We start from the raw sequence: 18,815 nt of genomic DNA on the forward strand, positions 1-18,815 counted from the left end.
GAAGTGGCAAGGTCCTGGAACAGCGTGTGGGGTCAGAAATATTGCTGTGGCCACTTATGGAGATGACAATCTGCTACAACTAGAATTAAATGCCTGCTTGACAAGAAAAAAATTAGAGGGAGAAAAGAGGCAGCAGAAGAACAACTAACCAATCACACCTGAAGTCTGAGTATGCCTGCTCCCATTTCTCTCCCTCTGGGGAACTTTGCAATGTGTGCTTACTGCAAATTGAATGGGAATAAAGCATGTTAACTCAACATGATTGACGCTTTTATTTCATTTAACTGTCTAGTTTTGTGTGTTGGAAAGTATGTTTACAGCTTTTATGCTAGGGATAAGATGTATCCTTCACAATGAGGAAAAGGGGAAAAACTATTTTAATTGAAGAACTTATATTTTAAAATAGATCATGTACTCGACTATAAAGAAAACATCAACAAATCTCCTAAAGCACAAAGTGCACAGACATTCTCTGACCACAGAGCAATAAAACTATAAATTAGGAACATTTAAACAAAAATTTCCCACCCACTTGGAAATTCAAAAATACCCTTCTGTATATCTCTTGGGCATAAAAGGGGAAATATGATTGCAATCATAGAATATTTAGAAAATAAAAATAATGAAAACACTACAAAACAAAACTCATAGGATACGGCTAAAGCTATATTTTAAGAGGCACATAAATCAGTAAGGAATGAATAATGACAATGCCAGCAACAGCAGCAATGGCTCACACTTTCTATTCTAGGAGCTTTATATGTACGGACTCATTTAATCCTCACAGCAACCTACAGGTAGATGCTATTATTTTCATTCTCATTTTACAGAGGAACAAATTGCGACACAGAAGGGATGAGTGATTTGCGCGAGATCATGCAACTAGCCCCTGTCATTCCAGGCACTGGGGTTACACAGTGACCTAGAAGGCAAAGTGTACGCTCTCTTACAGCTGTGAGCTCCTCCTGACTGCTGGGCAGGTGTGGGAGTGCCAGCTTCTCACGAGGCCTTCACGGATGCCTTCCTGGGTGGGAGGGGCAGAAGTGCCTCGTTACCGCCGGGTGGTGGAAAAAGCCCTGAGGCTCCCCTAGGCCTTCTCTGGCAGTACCCCATGTGGGATGGGGAGAGAGGCCTTGTTACTGCCAGTGGGGCTGGAAGTCCAGGCTCCCCGTGTGGTCTCCACTGGTACCGTGGAGAGGGGAGGGAGGAGAGTGTGTATCATTCATGCCTGGTGGGGATGAAACTCCCAGCTCCCTATGGATCCTTCTCTGCCGCCACCTTGGCAGGTGTGTTGGGGTGCCTTGGTACAGCCTAGCGGAAGGCTGAAGTCTAGTCTCCCCTCTAGGACTTGGCTGGCATGGGTGCGAGTGGGGCCACAGTTTTGTTTTGTTTTTTTTCTGTGGTTTTTGGCTGGAGTAGAGCTGCTTAGATAATTCTAAAAGTTTTCTATTTCACTAGGCTGACCTATTCCAGGTTCTCTGGCCAAGCAGAGCACGCTTTGGTTGAAGGTTTTTTTTTTTTTTTTTTTTTTTTTTGTCTGTGCCTGTTGGCGTTTGCAGGTTGCTAGCTTCTTCGGCTCCAAGTCTGGGATATATGAGGTAAACAAACAAACAAGGTAGGAACTAACCATGTGTCATTCCTCAGGTCTCAAAGTCCCTAGCTGATCTGCCTTCCTCTCTCTACCTTTCAGCCTTCTTATGTTTCTTTTATATGTAATGTCCAAGGGTGTTAGTTTCACTTAGCTGGAGGAATATGGGAAAGTACATCAACTTCATCTTCCCAGAAGAAGTTGTCTCTTATGTTAAGAAAAAAAAAAAATCTGACAGGATGTGTTCATTCTCAGAGCAGGAGGAGAGTCAGAATGACAGAGAACCACTGATAGTGAGGGGTGGAGGGGAGAGAAAGGGGGTGGGATCCTGTGCACAAGCGGAAAGGATGGCCCTAGATGTGAACATGGAGAGTTTATCTGAAGTCACAAGAGGAAAAGATGAGCATCTATTAAACATGCAGGGAGTTTGGTGGTGAGTGGATGAGGATGTCTCCATGGAATAAGGAAGGCCATCAACTGAGAAAGGGGGCCGGGGTCAGGGAAGGCTGGGGATTTGCAGAGAGAAGCTGCTTTGAAAGGTGGTGGAGAGAACTGACTAGAGGAATACAGAAGGATTTCTCTACACCCTGAAGCCACATAAATTTAGAAGGAAACCAGTCAGCCTAGTTGCTTGTTTTCCTCCAGAACTAGGTACAGAGTAGGCAGATAAATGTGGGTTTAATCAATAACTGTGCCAGATCAGATGAGAGAAGCGGGAAGAAAAAAAAAAAAAAGACATGGAGGGTGAGAGGGCAGACAGCAGAAGCAAGAAAAACTACAATCCTGCAGCCTGTGGAACAAAAACCACATTTACAGAAAGATAGACAAGATGAAAAGGCAGAGGGCTATATACCAGATGAAGGAACAAGAAAAAACCCCAGAAACACAACTAAATGAAGTGGAGATAGGCAACCTTCCAGAAAAAGAATTCAGAATAATGATAGTGAAGATGATCCAGGACCTCGGAATAAGAATGGAGACAAAGACCGAGAAGACGCAAGAAATGTTTAACAAAGACCTAGAAGAATTAAAGAACAAACAAACAGAGATGACCAATACAATAACTGAAATGAAAACTACACTAGAAGGAATCAATAGCAGAATAACTGAGGCAGAAGAACGGATAAGTGACCTGGAAGACAGAATGGTGGAATTCACTGCTGTGGAACAGACTAAAGAAAAAAGAATGAAAAGAAATGAAGACAGCCTAAGAGACCTCTGGGACAACATTAAACGCAACAACATTCGCATTATAGGGGTCCCAGAAGGAGAAGAGAGAGAGAAAATATTTGAAGAGATTATAGTCGAAAACTTCCCTACAATGGGAAAGGAAATAGCCACCCAAGTTCAGGAAGCGCAGAGAGTCCCATACAGGATAATCCCAAGGAGAAACACGCCGAGACACATAGTAATCAAAGTGGCAAAAATTAAAGACAAAGGAAAATTATTGAAAGCAGCAAGGGAAAAACGACAAATAACATACAAGGGAACTCCCATAAGGTTAACAGCTGATTTCTCAGCAGAAACTCTACAAGCCAGAAGGGAGTGGCATGATATACTTAAAGTGATGAAACGGAAGAGCCTACAACCAAGATTACTCTACCCGGCAAGGATCTCATTTAGATTTGATGGTGAAATCAAAAGCTTTACAGACAAGCAAAAGCTAAGAGAATTCAGCACCAGCAAACCAGCTCTACAACAAGTGCTAAAGGAACTTCTCTAAGTGGGAAACACAAGAGAAGAAAAGGACCTACAAAAATAAACGCAAAACAATTAAGAAAATGGTCATAGGAACATACATATCGATAATTACCATAAACGTGAATGGATTAAATGCTCCAACCAAAAGACACAGGCTTGCTGAATGGATACAAAAACAAGACCCATATATATGCTGTCTACAAGAGACCCACTTCAGACCTAGGGACACATACAGACTGAAAGTGAGGGCATGGAAAAAGATATTCCATGCAAATGGAAATTAAAAGAAAGCTGGAGTAGCTATACTCATATCAGATAAAATAGACTTTAAAATAAAGAATGTTACAAGAGACAAGGAAGGACACTACATAATGATCAAGGGATCAATCCAAGAAGAAGATATAACAATTATAAATATATATGCACCCAACATAGGAGCACCTCAGTACATAAGGCGACTGCTAACAGCTATAAAAGAGGAAATTGACAGTAACACAATCATAGTGGGGGCCTTTAAATATATTTATTTATTTACTTATTTTGGCTGTGTTGGGTCTTCGTTTCTGTGCGAGGGCTTTCTCCAGTTGCGGCGAGCGGGGGCCACTCTTCATCGCGGTGCGCGGGCCTCTCACTGTCGCGGCCTCTCCCATTTCACAGCACAGGCTCCAGACGCGCAGGCCCAGTAGCTGTGGCTCACGGGTGTAGCCGCTCCATGGCATGTGGGATCTTCCTGAACGGGACACGCACCCGTGTCCCCTGCATTGGCAGGCAGACTCCCAACCACTGCGCCACCAGGGAAGCCCAATAGTGGGGGACTTTAACACCTCACTTACACCAATGGACAGATCATCCAAAATGAAAATAAATAAGGAAACAGAAGCTTTAAATGACACAATAGACCAGATAGATTTAATTGATATTTATAGGACATTCCATCCAAAAACAGCAGATTACACGTTCTTCTCAAGTGCACACGGAACCTTCTCCAGGATAGATCACATCTTGTGTCACAAATCAAGCCTCAGTAAATTTAAGAAAATTGAAATCATATCAAACATCTTTTCTGACCACAATGCTATGAGATTAGAAATGAATTACAGGGAAAAAAACGTAAAAAACACAAAGACATGGAGGCTAAACAATACGTTACTAAATAACCAAGAGATCACTGAAGATATCAAAGAGGAAATCAAAAAATACCTACAGGCAAATGCCAATGAAAACACGACGTCCCAAAACCTATGGGATGCAGCAAAAGCAGTTCTAAGAGGGAAGTTTATAGCTATACAAGCCTAACAAAAGAAACAAGAAAAATCTCAAGTAAACATTCTAACCTTACACCTAAAGAAACTAGAGAAAGAAGAACAAACAAAACCCAAAGTTAGCAGAAGGAAAGAAATCATAAAGATCAGAGCGGAAATAAATGAAATAGAAACAAAGAAAACAATAGCAAAGATCAATAAAACTAAAAGCTGGTTCTTTGAGAAGATAAACCAAATCGATAAGCCATTAGCCAGACTCATCAAGAAAAAGAGGGAGAGGACTCAAATCAATAAAATCAGAAATGAAAAAGGAGAAGTTACAACAGACACCGCAGAAATACAAAGCATCCTAAGAAACTACTACAAGCAACTTTATGCCAATAAAATGGACAACCTGGAAGAAATGGACAAATTCTTACAAAGGTATAACCTTCCAAGACTGAACCAGGAAGAAACAGAAAATATGAACAGACCAATCACAAGTAATGAAATTGAAACTGTGATTAAAAATCTTCCAACAAACAAAAGTCCAGGACCAGATGGCTTCACAGGTGAATTCTATCAAACATTTAGAGAAGAGCTAACACCTATCCTTCTCAAACTCTTCCAAAAAATTGCAGAGGAAGGAACACTCCCAAACTCATTCTAGGAGGCCACCATCACCCTGATCCCAAAACCAGACAAAGACACTACAAAAAAAGAAAATTACAGACCAGTATCACTGATGAATATAGATGCAAAAATCCTCAACAAAATACTAGCAAACAGAATCCAACAACACATTAAAAGGATCACACACCACGATCAAGTGGGATTTATCCCAGGGATGCAAGGATTCTTCAATATACGCAAAACGTGATACACCATATTAACAAGTGGAAGAAGAAAAACCATATGATCATCTCAATAGATGCAGAAAAAGCTTTTGACAAAATTCAACACCCATTTATGATAAAAACTCTCCAGAGAGTGGGCATAGAGGGAACCTACCTGAACATAATAAAGGCCATATATGACAAACCCACAGCAAACATCATTCTCAATGGTGAAAAACTGAAAGCATTTCCTCTAAGATCAGGAACGGGACAAGGATGTCCACTCTCACCACTATTATTCAACATAGTTCTGGAAGTCCTAGCCACGGCAATCAGAGAAGAAAAAGAAATAAAACGAATACAAATTGGAAAAGAAGAAGTAAAACTGTCACTGTTAGCAGATGACATGATACTATACATAGAGAATCCTAAAAGTGCCACCAGAAAACTGCTAGAGCTAATTAATGAATATGGTAAAGTTGCAGGATACAAAATTAATGCACAGAAATCTCTTGCATTCCTATACACTGATGATGAAAAATCTGAAAGAGAAATTATGGAAACACTCCCATTTACCATTGCAACAAAAAGACTAAAATACCTAGGAATACACCTACCTAGGGAGACAAAAGACCTGTATGCAGAAAACCATAAGACACTGATGAAAGAAATTAAAGATGATACCAACAGATGGAGAGATATACCATGTTCTTGGATTGGAAGAATCAACATTGTGAAAATGACTATACTACCCAAAGCAATCTACAGATTCAATGCAATCCCTATCAAATCACCAATGGCATTTTTTACGGAACTAGAACAAATCATCTTAAAATTTGTACGGAGACACAAAAGACCCCGAATAGCCAAAGCAGTCTTGAGGGAAAAAAACGGAGCTGGAGGAATCAGACTCCCTGACTTCAGACTATACTACAAAACTACAGTAATCAAGACAATATGGTACTGGCACAAAAACAGAAACATAGATCAAGGTAACAAGATAGAAAGCCCAGAGATAAACCCACGCACCTATGGTCAACTAATCTATGACAAAGGAGGCAAAGATATACAATGGAGAAAAGACAGTCTCTTCAATAAGTGGTGCTGGGGAAACTGGACAGCTACATGGAAAAGAATGAAATTAGAATACTCCCTAACACCATACACAAAAATAAACTCAAAATGGCTTCGAGACCTAAATGTAAGACTGGACACTATACAACTCTTAGAGGAAAACATAGGAAGAACACTCTTTGACATAAATCACAGCAAGATCTTTTTTGATCCACCTCCTAGAGAAATGGAAATAAAAACAAAAATAAACAAATGGGACCTAATGAAACTTAAAAAAAAAAAAAAGACATGGAGGGTGTGTATAAAGGAGTGATTATGAGGATGAAACACAAAGTCAGTACCATAGCATGGCACAACTGCAGAAGGCACTATTTTTATTGTATTTTGCAACACAGAGACCCAGCGTAGACTCTAATGTGGATGAGGAAGAACGTGAGTAAAGGGCCAGTGAATATTTGGGGGTGATTTAATTGGGAGTCCTAATAGGGCTGGAGAATTGTTAAGGTGGGACTGGTAAATTAGAGGCACCCAAAGATAGGAGATGATGGCCATAGAGAAGATATTTGAAATTGAGATTTAGGAGGTGAAATAGATATTGGAAATGAAAGATCTAGGATATGAGAAGGTGTAGCTGAAGTGAGGTGGGGGGTGCTTAGCAAACTACATGCCCTTCACAAACTTCCCATTGAGAATAACTAAGAACAATGAATAAAATATAGAAATATATATATTTTTAAATGCATCGGTGACCTGCTACTAAAGTAAGGCCAAAAGGAATTCAAAGCAAAGGCCCAAGTGAGATGACCCAGGCACTGCTAATGGCCTTTGCACTGAGGACTTTTGACAAATCAGGGGATCTTGAGATCCAGTGTTCACAGCCTTGTGAAATATGGATGATAGTTGACAAAGCCTAGGTGCAGCCCAAAGAGGGCAGCATACAAGACAATCCTACATAAAGCTCGAAAGGGTATACTAGAAATAAAATTGCCCCCATCGCAGACAACAAGGACATTTGCTTATGTTAACATTTGGCGCTGGTAAAGGAGAAGAAAAATCTTTCTTGTAAGTTTCTGAGTAAAGCTAGCCCTCACGTGTGAGTTTTGTTGCCAGAGTTGCACTACCTGGGTGGTCTGGAAAACCTTCAAGCTGAGAATTTAGTTTAAAGTGGCCCTCCTTCAGTAGTACCCATGAGCATCTGGCAGAAACACATGCAAATCCTTTTTAAATGAACTCCCTTCTATCTAGGCTTCAAAGAATTCCCATCGAAATATGAATTCACAATGAAAAAAGAAAAGCATCATGAGCGAGACCCAACAAAATAACAAGCAACTCACATCACCCACAAAAAGTCAATCAGGTGTTGGAAATATCAGATAGTATAAAATTTATATACAATTTATAATGATTAGAGAGCAGAAACTAGGGAGTCATCTGCAGGAGATAAGATTTTTACATATACATAAAAATACATATTAAAGATGGGGACTTTTCTGGTGTAGGTTTTTTATAGGTTTTATAAACCACTTGAGCCTATATCAGTCATTTTAATGTCTGACATGTTTGGAATTATCAGTGCTTTGTTGGTTTATGGCTTAAATTCTTTTTCTGGTCGGTTTCCTTCTTCCCTTCCCCCCACTTTAAAAATTTTCCTATACATAAAAATAGAATTAAGATTTTTTTTAGTAAAATTGATACTTATAAGGTCAATATTTTAAAAATGCATTTCTATATACCAGCAACAAAAAATTAGAACGTGTAATGAAAAGACAGATGCCATTTACAGTAGGATCAAAAATATGAATTACCTAGGAAGAGATTTAACAAAATATGAGTAAGACCTGTATACAGAAAATCATAAAATGACTGAGAGAAGTCAAAGGAAATTTAAATAAATGGAAAGAGATACTATGTTTATGGGCAGGAAGAGTCAGTATTATAAAGTTGTCACTGCTTTTCAAATTGATCCATAGATTTCTTTTATTACATTTAAAATCCCAACAAAGTATTTATTTTGACTGGTGGGCTTTGAGGAATGGATAGTGGAACTTGGCAAGTTGATTCTCAAGTGTATCAGAACGGACACTGAAAATCAGTTGAGAAAGTATGAGCTTTAAATAACTGATGCTGAGACAACTGGTTATTCATATAGAAAAGAAGGTATCTGAACCCCTACCTCACACCACATGCCAAAAATCAATTCTAGGTGTCTAAAAGACTCAAAAGTAGGTAGAGTTTTTAAGCTTTTTGAAAGTAATAAAAGAAAATGCCCTTTTCAATGAAAGGATGAGAAGAATCTCTGAAGCGAGACAGAAAAGCACAGAGAGTAAAGTAAATTACTATTAAAGTCAACTACATTAAAATGAAGAACTTCTGTTCATCAAGATATACCATAACAGAAGTGAAAAGATGAGCCACACACTGGGAGAGGGTATTTGCTATACCCATATGACAAAGGGTTAGTATCCAGACCATATAAAAACTATAAGCCATTCAGAAAACTACAACCTAATTTATTTTAAAGGGGAAATAGATTTGACTGGGCATATCACTGAAGAGAGAACACAAATGGTCAAATAACATACGAAAATATGTTCAACTTCATTTGTAATCAGGGAAATGCAAATTAAAACCACAGTGGCATATTATTTCAATCTCATCAGCTTGACAAAAATTTTTAAATGTGGAATACCAAGAATGAGAGATGTGGAACCACTGAATTCTTATACAGTGTTTGTGGGAGAGTCAGTTTATTTCAACCATTTTGGAAGATAATTTGCATTATCTATTAGGTTGAAGGTATGCATGCCTTTTGACTCAGCAATTCTACTCTCTGATGTTTGGCCTAGAGAAACTCTTGTACACATGTTTGGGAGGTAGGTACAAGATGTTCATAGTAGCATATCTGTAAGAGCAAAAACTAGAAATAACCAAGATATTCACCAACAGAATGGAGTAAAATTCTGGTATATTCATATAATTGAATACTATACAGAAATCAACATGAATAAACTGTAGTTATTTACAACAACATGGATGCATCCCAGGAACATGTTATTAAGTGGAAAAAGTATGTCCCAGAAAGACCCATATGGTAAATTCCAATTATATGAAGTTCAAAAGCATGCAAAAATCATATATACATACATATATATGTATATATACATACACACACAGATGTATATATAGAATGATTAGGAAGGATGCGATTGGAGAGGGACACATAGGGGCTTAAATGTTCTATGTCTTAAATGGGACAGTAGATGCACAAGTGATCATGTCATTGTTACTTTTCTTATCCTTAAACATTTATTTTATAAATATTCTTTTGTATATGTCCGATACTTAATAAAATGTCAAGGCTCTTTGGAATTGAGGAGGTAAAAAGAGCTTTATCACAGAATGATTTCATGCTGGAAAGTTAGAAACAACAACAAAGGTCCCCAGTAAAGGTCTGGTTAAATAAATGAAGGTACATCTGTATAACACAATAGCATCCAGCAATGAAGTGCATACACTGACATGAGATGTTCCTTGTATAGTAGATGAAAGAAGTTACAGAACAGTATGATATCTCATTTACATAAGAAATATAAAAATACACATACATAAGAATATAAAAAGCGTTTAGTGAGTACACCAAAAATTTAACTGTATTGGAATCTGGGTGTTGACTATTAGAATTATATTTAGGTTTTTTTTTCTTGATTTCTTCTCATTTTTTTCTACCAGAAACATATATTACTATTATACCAAAAAAAGTCAGAGAAAGAGTAGCAAAGAATATCTAAGAAACATCAGAAAGAAGAATGTAAATATAAAATATTTGGAAACGACCGTCACAAAATATATTAACATATTATTTGAAGAAAATGGTTACACTTCTAATAGAGTTAAAAATGAGATTTAAAGATAAATGGATTTACCTATCTATCTATCAAGTTTCTGGCTAAAAGGCAATATAATAAAGATTTAACTTCTTCGCAATTTAATTTACAGGATTAAAATAATCCCAAACAAAATCACAATGAAGTTTTTTGTTTTTTGATTTTTTAAATTATTTATTTATTTATTTATGGCTGTGTTTGGTCTTCGTTTCTGTGCGAGGGCATTCTCTAGTTGCGGCAAGCGGGGGCCACTCTTCATCGCGGTGCGCGGGCCTCTCACTATCGCGGCCTCTCTTGTTGCGAGGCACAGTCTCCAGACGCGCAGGCTCCGTAATTGTGGCTCACGGGCCTAGTTGCTCCGCGGCATGTGGGATCTTCCCAGACCAGGGCTCGAACCCGTGTCCCCTGCATTGGCAGGCAGATTCTCAAGCACTGCACCACCAGGGAAGCCCCTGTTTTTTGTTTTTAAGGGCCAATCATTCATTTATGGTTTAACGATTGCAAGACAACATCTGAATTTCTGTAGCACAATGTAAATGTTTTACTTTTTTGATAAAGCAGAGTATAATAGAAAAAACAATTAGTTTCCAGTAATATCTATATCTCTATTCAGAATTAAGCCTTCCACAGACATGTCACCTGGAAACAAAAGCCCGTTACAATAAGCAAAGCTTCAACCAGAGCGGCTACTTTTCGGGCAGGGAAAGGTTCATCCCTCTAGGGGGATGCTGTGCTATGGACAATGGCTGCAAGGTCACAGCCTTGAGGGCGCTGGAAGTCTATTCTCCTATTCCACATGAAGTAGTTTGGTGAACTTCAAACGTCCGTTCATCTGCAACCAAGCTGGCAACCTTTAACTGATTATTTCAAGCAGGTAAAAAATAAATTAAAAGAAATCCCTACACTGATGTTCCTTGATTTACACTGTTAAATCGTTCATTAACATGTAATTCTGGCTAAGAATTGCATTTGAGACTCCTTGCTCAGATTTTGGTTAACAGTACAAATCTTTCCGAAATTCAAGTTCTTCTTAATCAATCATTTGCCAGCTAGGATACATTCAGGCATCAGCTGCAACTACAGAATAGATGCACTGCCTCAGCACTTTGGAAAGACAGAATCTAGAACACTACTAGCAGACAAAATATCTGTTACTAGACAGCATATGTGCAGTACAGCAAGACAAAAACATATATTCATATGTTGGCTTGTTTAAGCCTCAAGCCCTCAATCCTTTGTTGAAATACAATAATTTCATTCCTATGGTTTTCAATACCAAAAACTCAACCTCCAAGAGGGCTAAAGTCTAATTTATACTCCAAACCAAGTAGCAGTGCAGTTCGCTACTACTGAGGCTGAATCCATAAAGACTTCAAGACCACGTGCAGAAGACAAGTTATTATATATAACACCCTAGAAGGTCTGAAACATAATAATCATATACATAGCTGGTCCTCCAGAGCTTTTTACCTATAACATGTTTTTTGATGAAAGTTATTTAATGTACTGGAGATAACTGTGACTTACTGATCAAATATTTGAGTACTTGTACTTACCTGGGATTTCATTACCGCTGAAAGAAAAAGGAAGAACAGGACTCACTTAAAAAAGAAAACAAACTTTAGAAGTGAAAGTAAAAATCTTATCACACACTATCACTTTTGGAAGCAGCATAGAGGGGCAGTCAACGGTAAAACACTGGTGAAGTAGGTCAAAACTCTAGGCCAAAAATCCATTATTATTATCATCAGTGACAGTACCACAACTGTGCCCTTCATAATTAATAATCACTCCTAAGAATCTTCATTTGGCACCAGATGATGCGTTTAAGAGAAACACTCTGGGAGGCTTTGAATCAGACTTGGTTTTTTGTTAGCCAAGTTACCGGAAAATGTTTAAAGTGGGGGGAAGGGAAGAAGGAAACGGACCAGAAAAAGAATTTAAGCCATCAACCAACAAAGCACTGATAGTTCCAAACATGTCAGACACTAAAATAACTGATATAGGCTCAAGTGGTTTATTAAACCTATAAAAAGACTACACCAGCAAAGTCCCCATTTATCTGTAGAGTTCAGAAACTAAAACAAGGAATATTTTAGCTTAAAACCTTATCTCAAGAGAATCATACACACTTCACATGAATAAAAATACCTGAAAGCAAACATTTTTAATTGCTCCAATACCCCAAATATAAAGAAAAAGTTAATTCAGAAGACTGGGCAATCTCTATCTCGCCTCCACACTAACCACCCAGCCCATGGAAGACCAAGGGAGATCAGACCTTCCAGACTTAGGCAACACCTGGCTGCCGCAAAATTCTACGGAGACTCCTTGTGGAACAGCAGTCTCCCGTCTCTTGTGTCTCTCCCTGTCATGATCATGCAGGAAGCAAGTCTGGCTGTGCTATTTGTTATCACTGTCTGTCACCCATCTGCAACATGATATTGCTACAAAGGTAAGTACAAAGTAACGTATCTAGTTCCCTTTCCCCCAGAAGGTTGAGGCTCAGGTACAGGGGTAATTCTCCTGTGCACACAGTCATTACTTAGGCCGACTCAGTGACTTCAACAGGCTTCATCATGTGATCAGGTTTGTTGCCAGCTGCATAATGCTCCCACATCTGTAGATAGAGGCGCTCTAGTTCCGTTGTGTATTGTTTGGTGTTGAACAGAGGGCTAGATGTTCTCTGCTTCCAGACCTTGCCACGAATTCTCTTCAGGTATTCGAGATCAGTTCCCAGTTTCACAGCTATGTCTTCATACTCTTGTCTATTTTTAGCAATAAGCTCAAGACAGCCTAAACAAGTGAGCTGGGAAGCTGCAACTCGGGAAGCAAGGGTCTCTCCTGGCATAGTCACCATGGGTGTCCCCGACCAAAGGACATCCATCCCTGTGGTGTGTCCATTACAGAGTGGAGTGTCCAAGCAGACATCAGCCAGCTGGCCTCTCCGAACATGTTCCTCTTTAGGAGCAACAGGTGAAAAAATGATACGGTTCTGGGGAAGGCCCATATTTTGCGCGTACCGTTGAATATTAGGTTCTCCTACTGCTGGGAAACGCAACAGCCACAGTACGCTATTGGGAACACGCTTCAGAATATTTGCCCACATCTGCAAAGTAGATGGGTCAATTTTATATAACTGATTAAAGTTACAGTACACAATGGCATCTTCCGGTAACCCGTACTGAGAACGTGTGGTTACAAGAATGGTACGGGGAACCTCCTCTCCAGTGGCAGCCTTATTGTTGATCTGGGTAGTTGCCAGTCCATTGCTAATACGGAATCCGTTAATTGTTATCTGAATTTGTCCTCTGTTAATCATTTCAATAACTGCTTCTGCAATCGTATTCATAGGAATGACAGGCGTATTAAGAGCTATATTACTGCTGTCTGCTTTGTCTCCTCCATCAGGACATTTCATCTTGACAGTTTTCACATCTGGTAGACTATCAAGAAATGCTTTGAGGTCGATGCCATTCAGCACAATTCGATTGTCATAAATGTGCCCATTGGACTTAAAATCGATGACTGCTTTTTCCTTCAGGTGAGGGAACATGTTAGCATGATCACCAATAAAGAAAGTATGGGGCATATAAGCCAGTTTCTCAGAATACTGCTCAGCAACTTCAGCAGGTGAAGTTTCCTGATCAGTGATGATATAATCCATGAAAAGCGCGCCACTAGTCCCAGGGTACCCCAGCCACATTGCCTGAATAGGAGCTGGCCTGAGCGCAAAGAGTTCATTTCGAGCACCCCTGGTATAACCATTCAGATTTACGAGGACGTGTATACCATCTTCATGGATGCGATCAGCTGCTTTTCCATCGCATGGAATCTGAGAAAGATCAACGAAATGATCGGCTTCTGCCATCACCTTCGCTCGGAAGTTTGTGCCATCATCTGGGCTCAGGGCGTAACAGAATACCTCAAATTTATCACGATTGTGCATGCCTGGAATAGACTGCATAAGATGAGAAGTAGGATGGTTCCCAAAGTCAGAACTCACGTATCCTACACGCAGTCGACCATCACTGAGCTTCAAGTCCTTTGGATGTTCATACGGTGGTTTATGAAGGACACTGATGTTATCCAGGCAGAGGTGCCCATGCCTCTCGGCAATAGCCTTCCTGACGCCGTGAGAAAGAGGATATAACATGCTGTGATGAGGCTGCACAGAAGGCAACCTGTTCTTCTCTAACTGGTCAGCCACAACGCTGACCAACCTCTTCATGCGCTCATCATAGTCTGTCCAGTCACAGACAATCTGCAGGCAATGAGCCAGATTACAATAAGCGTCAGGAAAGTCAGGTTGAAGCTTCAGAACAGTGCGATAAGAAGCAATTGCTTCTGGAATATTCCCTGAATCCTTGTGAAGGGAAGCCAGATTGCTGTGGGCATCCGCAAATGCAGGGTTAATCTGAATGGCACGAGCATAACAGTGCAAGGCTCCCTGAACATCCTGCATCTCCTTCAGAGTGTTTCCCATATTACAGTAGGCCTCAGCAAAGGTAGGACTGATTCGAATAGCTTCCTTATAATGCATCAGAGCTTCCTGCACTTTTCCCTGCTGCTGCAATACACTTGCTAAATTTGAATGGGCAGCAGCAAACTCTGGGAAGACTTCTAATGCTTTACCATACAAGCGAACTGCCTCTTCAATGTTTCCCTGTTCTCGCTTGATATTGGCTAGGTTATTCAGAGAGTCTGCATGGGTGGGACACAGGCAGAGAGCTGTATTATAACAATCTTCTGCTTCGGCAACACTGCCCTTCTCTTTGAGAGCGTTGGCTAGGTTGCAGTAAGCGTCCGGGAAATTTGGTTGCAATTCAATAGCTCGCCTGTAGGTGTCTATTGCCAGATCTATCAGGCCTTGCTCATAGTATACACAAGCCAGGTTGCCATGTACCACTGCCTGATTTGGACTCAAGCTTAGGGCACGAAGGTAAGCTGCCACAGCCCGTTCAAAAATCCGTGCCTCTTTGAAGACATTTCCTAAATTGATATAAGCATCCAGAAAATTGGGGTCATGGGTGACAGCCTTTTCAAAGTGATGAATTGCAAGCCAAATCTCCCCTTGTGCATTGAAAACACAGCCAAGATTACTCCAAGCTACTGCAAAGTTCGGTTGCGTCTCAATTGCTTTCAAATAACAAGCCTTGGCTTCTTCCAAGCGACCCAGGGCTTTGAGCAGGTTCCCCAGGTCACTGCAAACACAGTACAGATCAGGATTGTACTGAAGAGCAGAGGCGTAAGCTTGTACTGCCCCTTCCATGTCGCCTGCTGCTACCAAAGCGGCTGCCAGGTTAATATAACCATCGATGAAATCTGGTTTGAGACGCAACGCATGCCGGTAATGCTCGATTGCTTCCTGCAACTGCCCGCTTTCCTTGTACACATTCCCCAAATTCGAATAGGCTTCTGCCAGAAGAGGGTTCTTTTTAATTGCCAGAGTACTAAAGTGGGCAGATCCGTCCAGCCTTCGACACCGGAAGTGTATAGATGAAAGTAATAAAAGGACACCAGTATTGTCTGGCTCTTGTCTCCAGAGCTGCATGCAGTGTCTCTCAGCTGCCTCAAAATCTCCCGCCTGATAGGCTCGATGTGTCAACTCTGCTAACCCTTGGAAGGAAAGCATACGTTTCGTTGGGTCTGTGCTGTCGGCCACGTTGCCCACGGAAGACGCCATCTGGAGCTTCTGGAGGGAGTGCGAAAAGAGGGTAATTGAGTCCCGCTGCTGCCACTACTGGCAAGAATGTTTCTAGAGGTAGCAAATACAAGGGCAGCAGCCGTACCACTGCTTTGGCAGGCTTAAGCGGCGGCAACAGTTACATACACTGAACCTTAGGAACTCTGGTTGGCCGTCTATCTCTCACGGTCTTGAAAAAATCACAATGAAGTCTTCTTTAATTGATAAGATGGTTCTAAAGTTTATCTGGAGATGCAAGAGGGAAGAGATGTGGGGACATATGTATATGTATAACTGATTCACTTTGTTATAAAGCAGAAACTAACACACCATAGTAAAGCAATTATACTCTAATAAAGATGTTAAAAAAATATCGAGTTTATCTGGAAGAATAAATGGGGCTATTGATAATAGAATTCTGAAAATTAAAATTAAGAGGTTAGACTTGTTGTAATGGATCAATTTTAAAATGAATGCTAAAGCGACAACCATTGAACCACTATGATACAGTCAAATAGAAAGCTCTTAAACATCTCGTAGAAAGTGCTCAAACATCTCTTTATATTTTTAGAAACAGCGAATGTTGGAGGAAATAATGGTAATAGAGAAAGTATAAAATAAATAATGTTGGAATAATGGTTAAGGAAGGGTAGTTAATGTTTTACCTTAAAATACGTTCTAAAACAAATTTGACTGTATTTACCTAAAATCAATTATACAGAAGTTAATGTAAAAAAATTTAAATCATTATTCAGAGGGAGCACAGAAAATATGTAACAGATTCACGATGGTATAAGTCACTAAATCCAATGACTTTGCAGGAGCAACTGATAATCTTGACTACCAGCACTCTTTTTCTTCCCTGTGCTTCCTTTGACTTCTATGACACACACTGCCCTGATTTTTCACCTCACTTTGGTTGCTACTTGTCCAATTCCTTTGCAAGATTATCCTCCTCTGAAAGCCATTATATGTTTGAGTTCCTCAGGGCCCATTCCCTCTCTACACTGTCTCCCAAGATAGTCACGTTTACCCACGGCTCCAATTACCACCTCTACTCAGGTGACTCAAATTTAACTCTCCCCCAGGCATTTCTTACCTATCAGTATAAGTCAGAATCCCTGAAAGAGAAAGGTGGCACACTCAAATGTACCGTAATTAAGGAGACTGTAGTCAAGAGATCATTTGCAAAGGGTTTGGGGAAAACAACAGAGGACAGTAGTCCAGCATCTCAGGGAGCTTTTACTGCCTAGGCTTAAAGGAGGAGGTTAGGGACTTCCCTGGTGGCTCAGTGGTTAAGAATCCACCTGCCAGTGCAGGGGTTCAAGCCCTGGTCCAGAAAGATCCCACATGCCACGGAGCAACTGAGCCTGTGCGCCACAACTACTGAGCCCGCGGGCCGCAACTACTGAAGCCCGTGTGCCGCAACTACTGAAGACTGGGCACCTAGAGCCCGTGCTCTGCAACAAGAGCAGCCACCGAAATGAGAAGCCCACTGACTGCAACGAAGAGTAGCCCCCACTTGCCGCGACTAGAGAAAGCCCGGGCGCAGCAAAGATCCAATGCAGCCAAAAATTAATTAATTAATTGTTAAAAAAAGGAGGAGGTGGAAATGATTACTGGATTCGAGAGAGAAAAAAAGAGGAAGAGGTGGGACGAAGAAGAGCAGGAGGAGCAGGAGGCAGAGGAGGAGGGTTTGAAGGCAGCAGGGTGGAAAGAGGAGGAGGTGGGGAAGAGGAAGAGATGATGCAGGATGTATATCGTATCGAGTAAATACTCAGCCTTCACGCTTCTTCCTTCATGTACCTCCTATGGGCTGAACGCAACTAGAAGGCAGAGCACACGGGAGCAGGTGCTGGGGATACATGGAATCTTGACATCCCACACACGTCAATGTCTCTGGGCAGGGATCAGCATAGAGATGGGTGGAGAGTGGCTGTAGATGGGGAGGCAGAAGATATCTACCTAACAGACACCTCCTGCTTGGCTTCTTCTCTAGGACATCCCAGGGATATTTAAAACTCAGCAGGTCCAAGATTAAACTCATGAACTGCCCACTCCACAACCTCTCAAGAACAAGACTAATGAAAAACAAACTGGTCCTCTTTCAGTGTTTTCTGTGTCATCAAATGGTGTCAAGGTCAGGTGTGTCTTCCCATAACTGTGCAGGAATGGATTGGAGTGGGGCAACAGTAGGTGCAAATAGATCATTGAGGACGCTATTCCCCTAGTCCAGACAGAAATGATGATAGAATGGGCTGAGGAAGTGTTGGTAATGACGAACAGAAGTGGATGGATTGAAGTGGATAGACTGAAGAGATATTTAGAAAGCAAAATTGTTAGGACTTGTTATGAGATTGGATGTTTGGAGGTAAAAGTAATGTGGTTGTCAAAGATGACACCTTCAGTGATTTCCCATAGATCTGAGGAAGGAGACACAACTCCTTAACATGGACTTACTGGCCCTGCGTGGTCAGCATCCCCCACTTCCCACCCTTCAACCTTCTGCCTTCCCTTACACCAGGCCCCTCTGAGGATGTGGACCATGTCCTACATTCTTTCAGTCCTTCCTCTTTCCTATGCTTGCCCCTGAGCAGGACCTCTGCACCTGCTCTTTCCACTGCCTGTAATGCTCTTAGCCCACTACCTAACTTCTCTTTATCATTCTTAGCTCAGTCACCACTTCCCCAGGAAAGCTTCCCCTGACTTCCCTAACTAGACCTAACCCTCCTATGAAAGCGCTCCTAGACTGTGTCCTTCCCTCTGTAGCCTCTATCCTTTAGTAGCTTACACACACTTGTGTGG

The 18,815-nt window shown here is 40.8% G+C and overlaps 1 pseudogene across 1 annotated transcript; it reads right to left on the reverse strand.

Moving 5' to 3' along the window:
* Window positions 1-11,576: 11,576 nt before the first annotated feature.
* Window positions 11,577-16,866, reverse strand: LOC309657268 (UDP-N-acetylglucosamine--peptide N-acetylglucosaminyltransferase 110 kDa subunit pseudogene; annotated as a pseudogene). The gene has a single exon. The product of its transcript is annotated as a UDP-N-acetylglucosamine--peptide N-acetylglucosaminyltransferase 110 kDa subunit pseudogene (transcript).
* Between the last annotated feature and the right edge of the window lie 1,949 nt (window positions 16,867-18,815).

This window comes from Balaenoptera physalus (genome assembly GCF_965194825.1).
Source record: "Balaenoptera physalus genome assembly, chromosome: 3".
Taxonomy (NCBI): domain Eukaryota; kingdom Metazoa; phylum Chordata; class Mammalia; order Artiodactyla; family Balaenopteridae; genus Balaenoptera; species Balaenoptera physalus.